General features: G+C 39.6%; 1 protein-coding gene across 3 annotated transcripts in view; it reads left to right on the top strand.

Moving 5' to 3' along the window:
• Positions 1 to 13,845, top strand: part of GALK2 (galactokinase 2) — a 122,448-nt gene that overhangs the window by 58,325 nt on the left and 50,278 nt on the right. The window lies entirely within an intron of this gene.

The following is a 13,845-nucleotide window of genomic DNA, read 5'->3' as shown; positions in this document are numbered from 1 at the left end:
CCTCCTGATGAATATGGAAACATCTCCTGTATACCCAATTTTATTCTTTGTACTTGTGCAGTCTCATGCTCTCTTAGTTTTATTTTCAGCTTCTTAGTTTTCTCTTCACTGGAGAAAGGAGATAAGCAGTGTATAGCTATTATAAAGTGGTGAAGTGAGAGTTTTTGCTTGTTGACCAGAACTTTAAGATCAATGAAATACTTTCTAATTGAAGTGTTATAGTTAAAATTGGTAAGTATTGACTGAAAGTAATGGCAGTGAGAATACAATTTTCAAGTGTGAGCTTTAGTCTTGAGGGCTAGTTTGTGAGCTGTAGGTTCCTAGCCATGAATAGAAATGGGAAGCACAGCATACTATCTTAGATGGTGGAAAAATATTTTTAAATACTCCAGGTTTTTCCTGATTTCATAATGAATAATTAGAGATTCCATGAGAGTTATTTTTCTCATTATAAAAGCAATGCATTGGTATTATAGAATACTGGGGATTTAAAATATGTTAAGAAATTAAAATAAATAAAAAATAATTCATAATCTTAACAACCAAAGATTGGACTCATTGTCACCTTGATTATTATGATGAAAATAAAAATCTATGTAACTTTAAAAAATATCACAGTTCAATGAAACTACATTTACTGCATATGATGATCTAATTAGAGAAATTTATAGAATATCTACTTTGCCAGTCATTTTTCCAGGCTCTGGGGAAGAGTAGTGACTAAAAGAATGTTTGTTCCCATGGAGTTTACATTTGATTGGGGGGAGACAGGAAAATAAATTAAAAGATATCATAAAGTAGTAAAGCCTTGAAGAAAAACAAGCAGAGTATGAGATGGAGAGTGGCATAGTGGCATGGAGAATTGATATATTTTAGGGAGATGAGGAAAATTCTGACTGATAAGGTGATATTTGAGCAAAGATTTCAGACAAAGCATTCTAGACTGTGGGAGTGGTAGGTATAAAAATCCTGGGATACTGATTCCTATAATAGTTAGCCAAAAATTATAGCCAATATTGATTGTGCACCAAATATATAATAAGCTTTTAAAATCCTACAACTCGCCCTGCCCAGTGTGGCTCAGTTGATTGGAGCATTATCCCATGCATTGAAAGGTCACTGGTTTGACTCCCGGTCAGGGAAAATGCTCAGGTTGCAGATTCGGTCCCCATTTGGGGTACATGCAGGAAGCAACCAATTTATGTTTCTCTCTCACGTCGATGTCTGTCTGTCTATCTCTCTCCCTCTCTCTCTCTCAAAAAAAAAAAAAATCAATAAAAACAAGTTTAAAAAGTAAAAGAAACCCCCCACAACAAACAAGAATCCACACACAAAAAAAATCCTTACAACTCAATAAAGCAGGTAATTATTGTAACTCCATTTTTCAGAGGAGGAAACATAATGTGTTATAATGAGAAGTGCTATGATAGAACAGTTAGAATATGTAATTTAATTCTAGGGGGCCATGACCATTTTCCAGAGGAGTTGCTACTTGAATTTAGTTAGAGTGAAAGTGCAATCAGTCACAGTTATGAATGTGAGAAGAGTATAGAATTTTGGTCTCATCTCTCTTTCTGTTGTATCCTCAGAACCTATAATAATAGGCTTTGCCCACAGTCAGCACTCAGTAATATTTATTGAATGAAAGCAGGTGGAACAGCATTTGCAAAGAAACAGGCATAGAGAGCATGTGATATTCAGAAAACTGAAGTTAGCTTATTTTGACAGGAGCATTGACTATAGGATAAATGCAGCAGGAGTTTATGCTAGAACAAATAAGCAGAGGTTAGATCGTAATCTATTTTATGAAAGGGAAATGGTATGTTTATTTTGGCAGCACATATATGCTAAAAATTGATAAGCTACAGAGGAGATGATCTTGGAGTCCAGGAAAGGAGAAAATGCAATTGTGTGAATAGTTATATATATATATATTTAAATATATTTTTATTGCTTTCAAAGAGGAAGGGAGAGGGAGAGATAGAAACATCAGGGATGACAGAGAATCATTGATTGGCTGTCTCCTGCACGCCCCACACTGGGGATTGAGCCCCCAACCTGGACATGTGCCCTTGGCTGGAATTGAACCGGGGACCCTTCGGTCTGCAGGCCGACGCTGTACCCACTGAGCCAAACCAGCCAGGGCTCCATATATTTTTTAACTCAGTGGAGCAACATGTTTAAACTTATTTGAATGTTTGAATATTATTTGGGCTTCTGTGAAGATAAAATGTTTTTGAATGAAAATGTGAGTTATTAAGACTCTTGCTTGTAAGGAAAAAACCTCACTCAAGGGATATGTTATGGAATACGAAGGTGAGTATAATAAACCCTTTTAAAACTTAGTGGCTTAAAACAACCTTTTGGATTGGATTCATCTTAGTAGTGCTTTTCCTTGTGTTGGATAGACTTATCCACACATCTGCTCTCAGCTGCTGGTCAGCTAGGCAGAGCTGCTTCTGGGTTGGCGGGTTGTCAGCCAGGATGATGGGGAGGCTGAGCAATGTATCTCGTATCACACACCAGGCTAGCTCAGGCTTGCTCAAATGGAGGCCATAGGCTTCCAAGAACAACAAGAGGTCTCTTTGTGTCATAATTGCTGCATGTCCCATGGCGAAAACACTCCAGATTCAGGAAGTGGAGAAAAAGATTTTACCTTTTTGTGGGGAGGAGCTCCAAAGTAACATTGCAAGGGAATGGAAACACAGAGGGCTATTTTGAAGCCTAAGATTGTGAATATAGCTAGGTTTCAGGAATGGACAGAAGCCCAAGTGCTGTTAGGTCTGCCCCTGTTACTGGCCTTGCTCCTTTGTTGCTTCTATTTCAGTCTTCTCTGTCTTCAGACCAGCTTCCTCTACTTCGCTGGCCTCTATGGTAAAAACACGACTGCTGACAGCTTTTGGGATCAAATGGAACAGATCCAGACACTCCCAAATTGACTCTTTCTCTCTGGGGAAGATTCCCTGGAGGAGTGAATCTAGAAGGGAATCTGGTTAGTTTGCTAGTAAGGTGATCACATGGATCTATGAACTGTGCTGGGGTGGGTAGGCTGGGTGTTTTAGAAGATGGAGGATTACAGAAGACGAGGCTTTTAAGGTGTAACCTTGTGATAGTTGGTAGGGGGAGAGAGAGTACGAAGGAGGGGCAAGGGGCAGTGCCCCAGAAAATGGCAATAGGTAGGGGTGGCTAGACATATATGTTGTAAAGCTCCATCATACTGAGTTTTATAAATAATGGAGTAGCTTCAGGGAAATTTGAGTAGTGGCTGGGACCTTGGAAGAAGAGGGGTATAAATTATTTTTATTTGAAACACTTCTGATAACAAAAGTTTTTTTTTGTTTTGTTTTTGTTTTTTTTCCCCCCTGACAGCAACAAATTATTCCACTCTGTAGTTACCACCTGGGTATCATTCCATTCCGTTCCATTCCATTCAATTCAGCTCCATTCCATTCTATTTAATTTAATTCAAACCAAAGAGAACACTACCTGGATTTAGTGTTACATCTGTACCACACGTTAAGGACTCAGTCCTGCAAGAATGTCCTACTTCAGATGCCGGATACAAGTCTCAGATTATCACCTATATTTCTGAGCAACCAGCTATAAATTTGCGGGTTCCTTCAACTCCCTCCTCAGGTTCAATAATTTGCTAGGATGACTCACAGAACTCAGGAAATTTTCTCACTTAAAATTACCAGTTTATTATTAAAAATTAAAAGCACAGAGTACTTTGAAGAGCTGAAACTTCAGTTGTAGAAATAAGTAATATATCCTCTCAAAATAAGTGGAAGAAAAGTCTCATGTAATGAGGGAGAGAGAGCAGAGCTACTGTCTGAGGCACAAAGAGGAGAGAGCCCAATATCTACCTTGGAAAGCAGCCGGGACCCATCCTCACTGGTGTTTCTTGGGGATGGTCATCATCTTTTTCTCCCCTCCAATCCTTCCACCTTCCTTTAGTGTTTCTTGTTCTATGTGTGTGAAGTGGATGTGTTTTGTAACAAATTACATTGCCAATTTGGCACGTTTCCTGGGCTAGATTAGTTTCTGTTCCATTAAACATTATTTACCCTTCCTTTGAAGCCTTCTGCTAATAGTTTGCTAAACCATTGTCTGGCATTTCTATATTTGCATCCAAGAGAGTGTTTATGCAACATCACTTCCAATGTTTCTATTTTCACCTTCGTCTTTTTTAAACACAGTATTTATAACATTTGTAATTTGGGGGAGTGCCAGGAATGATCACATGTAGGTACACAACAGGGAATTAATATTTAGAGAAAGAGATTGCAATCAAATATTATTTTTCCAAAGGATAAGTGTCCCCAGTCAGTTTTTCTTCCTTTTGGATTAGACTGTCATTGCCCCCTGAACATGAATATTCCACTTGACAAGTTTTATGTTTCATTTTTTTCTTTTACTTGTACCACGTCCATATTTACTTTTGAAAAAATTCTAGGAATTATAGGATCAGGAATATTTCTTTAGTAAGGTTAGTAAATTTGAAATAGATAATTAGGGCAAAGAAAAAATAAAACACCAATTTTTAACTATTTAATGTAATAGTTTTATTTAATTTTACTTACTGAGATTCTTAGAAGCCAAGGCAAAAAGGGAAACATAGTAAGCTACATAGGCCTTGTGATCTTAATAGAAATCATTCCAGTTCTTCAGGTAGATTCATTGCAGCATACAGAACATAATGAAAGGGACCTTGACAGCAGCCTGTATGAAGAAATAGCCACAAATGTGTGACTGTTTCTCACAATGACCTTCAGTAGATGTTCTTGGTATAGCATCCGAGCACAATCCAGTAAAATCAATTTCTTTCTCTTGTAACAACTCTGAATACTCTCTACCATTTCCTGACCCTAACGATTCTTCCCACTTCATGTCAGAGTCTTTGTGAATTGAATATTGCACACATAGAACTCTTTTTTTTCCAGACAAATGTGTATACCAAGTTATGGTTTTGGTTGATTTAGATCATGAGTCATGATCATGACTTTAGATTGTGTTTCATGGGAATTTTTAGTTTTTTCTCTTTGGAGTCCTATTGGGAAAATTAATAGGTGTTGATTTTGTGCTGGGGGAAGTTGTAGTTAATTATCTCATGCCCTTCTTCTTTACCTTATCCCTGAGAGTCCAGATTGATTAGCAGTCAGGTTTCCGATAGTTAGGAGCTGAGGGTGGGACAGGACTCTGCTGCTCAAAACTCTGAGTGAAGAACTCTCCCTTGGGGTTGGGAGTGTCCCTCTGACCATGCGGGGAGGAGGCACTCGCAGTTCCAGACACACTTGCCAAACCACAGAGATTGCAGGCCTGCCGCCCTTCCATTATTATCATCGCTATTTAACGTTTTTCAAAGGTCAGAGCCAAAATAAATGGTCTGTCAGCCAAGGGAGCGACACTAGCCTTTACCACAGGCGTTGCAAGCCCCTTTGGTATTTAGTAGCAGTGACGTGGTCATATTCTTGTCTGATTCCATTAATCAGGCCAGGCTTCTGCCTCTTGCTGCCTTTTCACAACTTTTTTTTTTTTTTTTTGCATTCTCTCTCCTCTCCTCCCCCTTCCCAATAATAGTTACCTTGATATGTATTTGCAGCCCTTTTTCTTTTTTTTTGAATCTAAATAATGAGAGAGATTGAATTAATTATGCCAATGAGAGATAAATGTATGCAGGGAAGGCTTTTGGGAGCTCCTGAATCTTGGAGCTGTTCTACCCCTTAAATTCTGCTCCCCTTGGGAATAAAGAATAATATTGTGGTCAAAGCATGGAGCCAAGAGTTCAAATCCTGCCTCTGCCACTTACTAGCTGAATGATCTTGGGCAATTTACTTAACCTCTATGCTTCAATTTCTTTATTATAGAATGCATCTAGTAATAAAAATTTCCCTCATGGATCAGAAATTTATAGTACATGAAAAGTGCTAAGAACAGTGTCTGTTGAATGTGTTAGCTGCTATTATTATGGTTAGGCTGCAGAAATCATACCAAAATGTTAGTGTTATATTGAAATCACTCAGGGTTGTGGTTGTTTGGGAGGGAGGCATTTGGGATTGTATTTGGAGATGGATATGGGAGAGCCCTCAAACTTCAAACCATCCAGCAAGGTGGGTGTTTTTCTTTTCTTTAAATCTGGAGACAAAATGAAGTTGTGAGGAGTCAGAAATGTCTGCATCCTTGGGCCCATGGTCAGCTTTATTGTTTATTCTACCAGAAGGGTGTTCAGTTCAGGAGTGTATATTCTGCTCTGCTCACCAGGGCCAGGGTCTAGGCTCAGCCTTCGTGTCCAGAGGCAGGGGGACAAGGTGGTCTGGTGGACTGTGGAGGCAGATCTACCTGGCTCTGAGTCTTAGTGAGGTTAGTTTACTGATATTTGGAGCCTCAATTTCCTTCTCTATGAAGTAGCAATTATAATTCTGACATTTCAGGGTTATTTTGGGGACTACATAAGACAGCGCATATAAAATACCCTGCATAGTGTCTGGCCTTAGAAGACATTTGACATTTGTTAGCTTCCTTCCCTTCTGATTCTTCCCTGTCTGCTTAACTTACTAAGAAAGCCTCAGCATAGGAAATAATTTAGAAGAGTGTTTTTAAATTGAATGTGCACACAAGTCACTGGGGTCTCTGGTTAAGCTACAGATTCTGATTGAGCAAGTCTGGGGTGGGTTCAGAGTCACACTTGGAATCAGTCTTCAAGTGACACCAGTGCTGTGTCTGAGGCCCTCACGTAGAGTAGCACAGATTGTACTGTATTCTCTCCCCCTTTACATCTTATTATCCCCCATTAGATTCATACTAGTATTTTAATAGTCTTACCACACACATCTGTATGTCCAGGATGATCACTTTAGAAATATCAAAGGTTGGCTATTATGTGAGAAGATTCCTCCTCCTCGCCCAGAACAGGCAGCGCTCTAGAAGAAACCCATCATAGACGTTTTCTTAGGATCCCCATACCTGGATCCCAAACGGTTTCACATAAAATAGCATGTTCCTGCCTTGCTGAAGGCCTCCTCTCAGAATCTGGCTCCCTCCGTGACTCAGACTGTAGGTTAGTTAGGTTGGGAAGTGGTCTTTGTTCCTCTCTTTAGCGTTTGAAGGGAGCTGATTCCAAAACTGTGCTTCTGACCTCACTAAGCACCTCAGATATTTTTAGACCCACATGTGCCAACGACTAGCCTTCTGCAGGGCCATTACATTATGTTCTCTTCCATGTGTTGAGGTGGAGGAGTCCACTCTTGTTCTTGTTTTTTTTTTTTTTTTTTTTTTTTTTTTTTTTTTTATCATGATACGCATTTGTGAGTGCTTAATGCAAACTCTGATGAGTATACATTTTAGGAGTTGTTTTTACATTTACTTTTGAGAATTCTCTTCACTCTTGTTTCTTTGTAGTTTCTGATTTTTTTTATTTTTTATTTTTTTAAACTTTGAGCTTCTTTTTTCTCTCCTGCATGACTTACTGGAACTTTTCTTCAGCCTGAGCCTTTGGGTCAATTGCATCTGCTGTGCTCGGCTGTCATTGTCCTCAGGCAACTTTTCTTTGAAGTGAAAAATGCAGTTACTGATCTCTGAGTGACTGCTCTTTGTGTTAGGGATGTGAAGAAGAAATAATAGCCTCCTTCTTCTTCCTTTTTTTTTTTTTTTTTTTTTTTTAAATTAAAGCAACTGTATTTTTTTTTAACCTTAGAATACTTCAAAATGTCTACAAATTAGAGCTTGGTCATCAGCCATGTTACCAAACAAAGCAAGTCTGAATCCAGTCTCCTCTAGGCTTAACTTACTGCTATTTCATGAAGAGTTTCTCCAGCCTGCTTGGGCTCAAGCTAATAGGTTTGCCAATTTGGGGAAGAATTTAAAAATACCCCCAGGTAAAAACCCAGGCATTTTAAACGTTAGGGTGGAAAAGGATTGCAGTGGGAAAAATATATGAGGCAAAGAAAAGTCAGGGGAGCCATTAACATTTTCTGTTATCTAAGATATATCAGTTAGGGTGATAATAGACAATAGATGACACACTCAATAATAAAGGATAACTTATTGCATGGGGACTATTTGCAAAGGTATAGGGTTTGCATAGGGCAAACCTAGGACTAGTAAAATCTGAGTTGTTATTGTTCTTGGGCCTTAAGTGATCTTGGCAGGGAGGGAGCCTTCCAACCTGGACCCACTGCCTGCCAGAGTTCTCTGTTGGGAGAACCCAGTGGGAAGTAGAGTACACAGGAGCCTCTTGATGTAGTAGTTTATGCTGGACTGTCTCCTGAGGCAGCAGGTGGGTGGACAGCAGATCTGGAGGGCAAATCACACACCGATTTTCCACTTTCTTTTGAAAGATTTGTTCACCTGAAGACAATATCAATATTGTGAACTTCTTGAGGTAAGACACTTGTCTGAAGGACACTACTAGTATTTAAATGATCGTTGAATGAGTGAATGGGGCTGTTCCTTTTCTTTCTTTCTCTTGATTTGCATTTAGGGTGGGCAGCAATAGCTGGATGATACTGTCTTGGTTAGGGTCTGTGTTCTGAATATCAAGGCTATACCATAGAAGGAGATTAACATTTTCTATCTAGGTAATTATTCTACTTTTAACAGTATCCTTAGTAGATATGCTAAACAAAGATAGTTTACTGTATTAATAGCTTGAGTTTTTTTGTATTACTGCTTTAAAAAATAAATATCCAATTTTAGTAGGCAATGCTTTCATAAATCTTCAGCCCTTCTTAGTGACTGTTAAATCGAACCCTGTAATTTTCCTCTTACGAGAGCCCCACTGGCTAGCAGATGGGTAAGCTGTTTAATTTGGGAGCCCACTTGACTTTTGGTTCTTCCCCAAGCTGCCTCAAGAGAAGAACCACACAAAGGACCAAATTAGCCTCATGAGCTGTCTTGAGGAGCATTAAAAGAAGGTTTATGAATAATGCCAGGTTTCTCCTGTCCAGAGGGAAGAAGTCAAAATAGAAATGAGTTTATTGGCTACAAATTTTGGAAAAGTTTCTCATGCAATCAAATTATCTTTCCTAATGATTCTCCTATGTTAGTAATTTGTGGGAAGGGAGAGAGCTAAATGGTATGAGTAGTTTGGAGGTTCCCGAAGCACTCAGGTATAAAAGCAGAAGAAAATACAGTAAATCTCTTCTTGGTTAGAGCTTTGCTGTTCTGTGTGTGTGTGTGTGTGTGTGTGTGTGTGTGTGTGTGTGTGTGTATGTGTGTGTGGTGGGAGATAGGAGAACTAGGTGAGTCTCAGAGAAGATAATATCCTGTGCTAAATATAATTGGATCCTAGAATTTGATTCAGTCTGTCCTTGAAGTTAACTTTCAATAGGCTTCTGTCCACACTTCTATTAATGTGTTTTGTTTTAAAAACATATTTTTATGGATTTCGGAGAGGAAGGGTGAGAGAGAGAAAGAGAAACATCAATGATGAGAGAGACTCATTGATCAGCTGCTTCCTGCATGCCTCCCATTGTGGATCGAGCCTGCAACCTGGGCATGTGCCCTGACTATTAATCAACTCTGACCTTTTGGTCCACAGATACATGCTCAACCATTGAGTCATGCTGGCTGAGCTGTTAATGTGTTTTTGACAGAGCCTTCATATTCTCATGAACTCTTGATATCTTACATAATTTAATTTTGTGTGGAGTGTTGACTTAGTACATCTACAAATCACTCCTGATTACAGCTCTATTTCCAGTGTCCCCAAAGACACAAAGACATGGCAGGCTCACACGTCTACCACACCTTATCCAGAATGATAGGCATTCTCTGTTTCCACTTGTACCCCTGCTGCTAAGCTTCCTCCATGAATGGTTCTCTGGGTTCAGGTCATGCCATCTCTATTTAAGGCTATGAGCCTCACTCTGATGTTTGCTTATTGTCAGAAGCATGCAAGAATTTGAGATAAAAACAGCACACTTGTTTATAGTTTCTTTCTACCTCATACACATTTAGGATTTTATCTTTCTGCTTTTAGTATGGGGGTGAAGGGCTAGGGCCACTTGGGAAGCCAGCCTGTGGGCCTACAGTTGAAGTTTATACACAAGGATATTCTGTTTGGCCAGCAGGGACCAACCCTACTCCACTGAGCCTGAGATGCCTTAAATGGAACATACACTCTCCTCATTGCCTCAGGGTCCATACTTCCAATGGTTGAGTTCATTCTCCAAGGGGCATCAGAATCTTTTAAGTTCTCTTTCACTGAACAGTTTAAAAAATGGTCCTGCTTGTGGAGGTAATTATTTCAATAAGTTACATAAATGCCTAATCACTATATTGGAAGGCAGCTATGCTCACCACTATACCACCAACGCCTAATCACTATATTGTACACTTGAAACTAATATAACATTGTATGTCAACTGTAACTGAAAAATTAAAAAAATAATAATAATTTGACCCTCTTAAAAAAAATGGTCCTATATTCCAGAATAATTATACCTGTTTGTACATTTGGCTGGGGACTTAGCTACTCACTTGTGCAAAGCAAGTGATTTCCTTGTTCATTATGTAAAAGTAATAAAATTAACAATTGTATGGTGCTTTATTGTGTATAAAGTATTTCTACTTAATTCATTGGGTATTATAGATGGGAGGCAATATAGCATGATTAAGAATATGGGCTCTGGAATTAGACAATTTGAATTTGAATTTGAGCTTTAGGAATTGCTAGTCTAGTCTCAGTTTATAAACCCATTCAATTTTCTCATCTGTAAAATGAGGTGGCGCCTATCTTATAGAGTCATTATAAGAAGTATATAATTCACACAAGACAACTAGAATAGTAACTGACTCATAGTTAGTGCTAAGTAAATCTTACCTGCTAAAACTATTATTATTAACTAGAGACCATGCACTTGGGGAGGGGGAGGGTCTCTCAGTCCAGCCGGAGCCCTCTTGCAGTCTGGGAGCCCTCGGGAGATGTCCCACTGCCAGCTCAGGGAGGCTCCCACCACTGCCGCTATATTCTCCAGCCGTGAGCCTGGCTTCTGGCTGAGCGGTGCTCCCTCTGTGGGAGTGCACTGACCACTAGGGAGCAGCTCCTAAATTGAGCGGGATTGGGCCAAAACTGGCTGACATCCCCCTAGGAGTCCCGGATTGTGAGAGGGTACAGGCCAGGCAGAGGGACCTCACTTGTGCACAGTTGGGGATGGGGAGGAATGCAGGAAATTGGCCAGCAGGGGAGGGACCAAGCTAGGGCTCTAGGGCATGTCTGGCCCATCTCTCTCAGTCCCAATGGGCCAGACCCCAGCAGCAAGCTAACCTACTGGTTGAAGTGTCTGCCTCCTGGTGATCAGTGCACATCATAGTGAATGGATGACTGATTGACTATCTGCCCCCGGATCGTCAGTGCATGACACAGTGAGAGGTTTGAACAGCCTTAGCCTATCATTAGCATATTATGCTTTGATTGGTTGAAAGGCCAACTGGATGACCAGACACTTAGCATATTGGACTTTTGTTATATAGGATAGTACATGAAGAAATGTAAACTTGAAAAAATTAAGCAATGTATTTAAGGTAACACAACTATTTAGACTTTACCAAGATTTAGAAGCACTGGGTATTGGTTTCTTTTCTCTGTATTTACTGCTGAATTCCTCATGCATTCTGGGGGGACTAGAAAACAAGTCATCGTTCTTTTTCCAACTTCTGTATTTTCATTTTGTTTCCTCACACTTAGGACTCGTGGACTATTGTCTGTCCACTCATGAGCTCTTTCTGTTAGAATTTACCATGAGAGGTAGTAAGGCATAGGTTATGTCTACAGCCCTGCAGGTGGTGGGGACTTGACAGAGATGTTGGGGACTTTGGGTCCCTCTGAATTTTTCCTGCATAGATAGTTTGAAAAATTAACCTCCTATTTCTATTAAAGTATTAAGTTATTACCATTCATCAAGAAATTTAAAAAAACACCCAGTGAGAATATATTACTTCTTAATGCTTTAGTTTTTTTTTCCTCTTAAGAGGGAGAATACTTAAATTTTTGTGACCTCATTTGTCATTACACATTTCTTTGAGGTAGTGGAAGAAAAGGTGATATCATCTTCATTTGTTGGGGAAAAGTAATTGAAGTCCAGTGTGAAAAGAATACCAGCTTCGGAGTCAGGCAGATGGGGCTCAATTGCTAGCTCCTCCATTTTCTGTTATATTTCCAAGTTCCATTGTCCTCATCTGTATAGTGAGGATAAACAGAGGGTTGTTTGGAGGCTCAAGAAGATAATTCTCACAAAAGAGATAAAAAGTATGTGCCGAAACCGGTTTGGCTCAGTGGATAGAGCGTCGGCCTGTGGACTGAAGGGTCCCGGGTTCGATTCCGGTCAAGGGCATGTATCTTGGTTGCGGGCACATCCCTAGTAGGGGGTGTGCAAGAGGCAGCTGATCGATGATTCTCTCTCATCGATGTTTCTAACTATCTATCCCTCTCTCTTCTTCTCTGTAAAAAATCAATAAAATATATTAAAAAAAAAAGTATGTAAGTGTGGCTGTCATTGTGGTTGTGTGGTGATGACTTTTCACACTGGTCCAGGGTCACCCTTAGGAGGGAACCCAGGTCTGGCCATTCCTTATTGAATGCTGTGCAAACTTCTTCACTGGGGTTGTTTCTTTACATTTTAAAATCCAAGTGTTTTAACCTTTTGATTATTAATTTTTTTTAATGTGTCTATTTAGAGAGGCTCTGTATTCAGCTGGCCACATGCAGTGCCCATTATGTAAAAATCCCAGATTTACCTTGTTTCATGAGGCAGAGTTAATGTTAGTGAATCCACATGACCAACAAGGAATATAACAGAGAATCTGTCAAGTGGTGTTTGGGCAGCTTTCTCAGAAAGCGAAAGCAGCATGTAGATACTGAATTACCATGTGCTCAGCATTGTGTGAAGTAGAGGATACAAAAGAAACACCTTCTTTATTTGTCTCTTACAGGACTAACAGTGTTTTAGGGCAAACTGATGTGATTGAAACCTAACATGATTAAAGAGCAATAATAAACACTATTTGATCCAGTCATGTTAGTTAAGTGGGTTCTGATCTGGGCACTGCATGGGCTCATAAACTGATGGATCAAGGGACAAAAACACCCACACTTAAAGCTAGTTTGATAAATGAGAATAAGGTTTGCACAGGGTGCAGAAGAGAGATTATGTGGTGTGTGTGCATTTGGTTGGTGCTTAAGTGATCCTGATGACTAGTGGGGGATGCTGGACAGAGGAATATTGAGTGAAGAGGACAGAACATCACATTTTAAAAGTCACTGAGACATGAGAGAACTTGGTGATGACGAAGAACAGCATTTGTGGGATAGTGGGCTGGAGAAATGTGCAAGGGATAAGTCATTGAAGACCTTGTGTACCGTGCTGAGAAATCTGAGCATGAAGGCATTGGCAACCAAGCGGGCAAGAGATGATCATAGCAATGTTTCAGAATGACCACTCTAGGAGGATCTTCCAGAAAAACAGTTGAGAAATAGGGCCTGAATCAATTCTGAGAAGAAAGAGAAAATGAATAAATATAGAATAGTAGAGTAAGTAAGTAGGTGTGTTCACTGTAAGCATTGTAGGAATTTAGAAAAAGGGGTTGCTATAGTGGGAACAATATTTGAGGAATACTCTGATGGAGGCAGATTTGAGTGCCAGCCCAGTGACTTGCCTATAGTAGATAGCCAAGGATAGGATATTGAATGGCAGTAAGATTTATAAGCGAGAAAGATATAATGTGTGAAATGGTCAAGGATACAAATCTAACTGGAAAAGAGTGATACATATAACTAGTATACACATTGGTTATATATTTTAGGAAGTTTTTGAAATGCTAGATGAAAGAGTTTAAATTTAATCAGTA

The sequence above is a fragment of the Pipistrellus hanaki genome (genome assembly GCF_964339955.1).
Source record: "Pipistrellus hanaki genome assembly, chromosome: 1".
NCBI lineage: Eukaryota > Metazoa > Chordata > Mammalia > Chiroptera > Vespertilionidae > Pipistrellus > Pipistrellus hanaki.
This window is presented reverse-complemented; position numbering and strand designations above follow the sequence as displayed.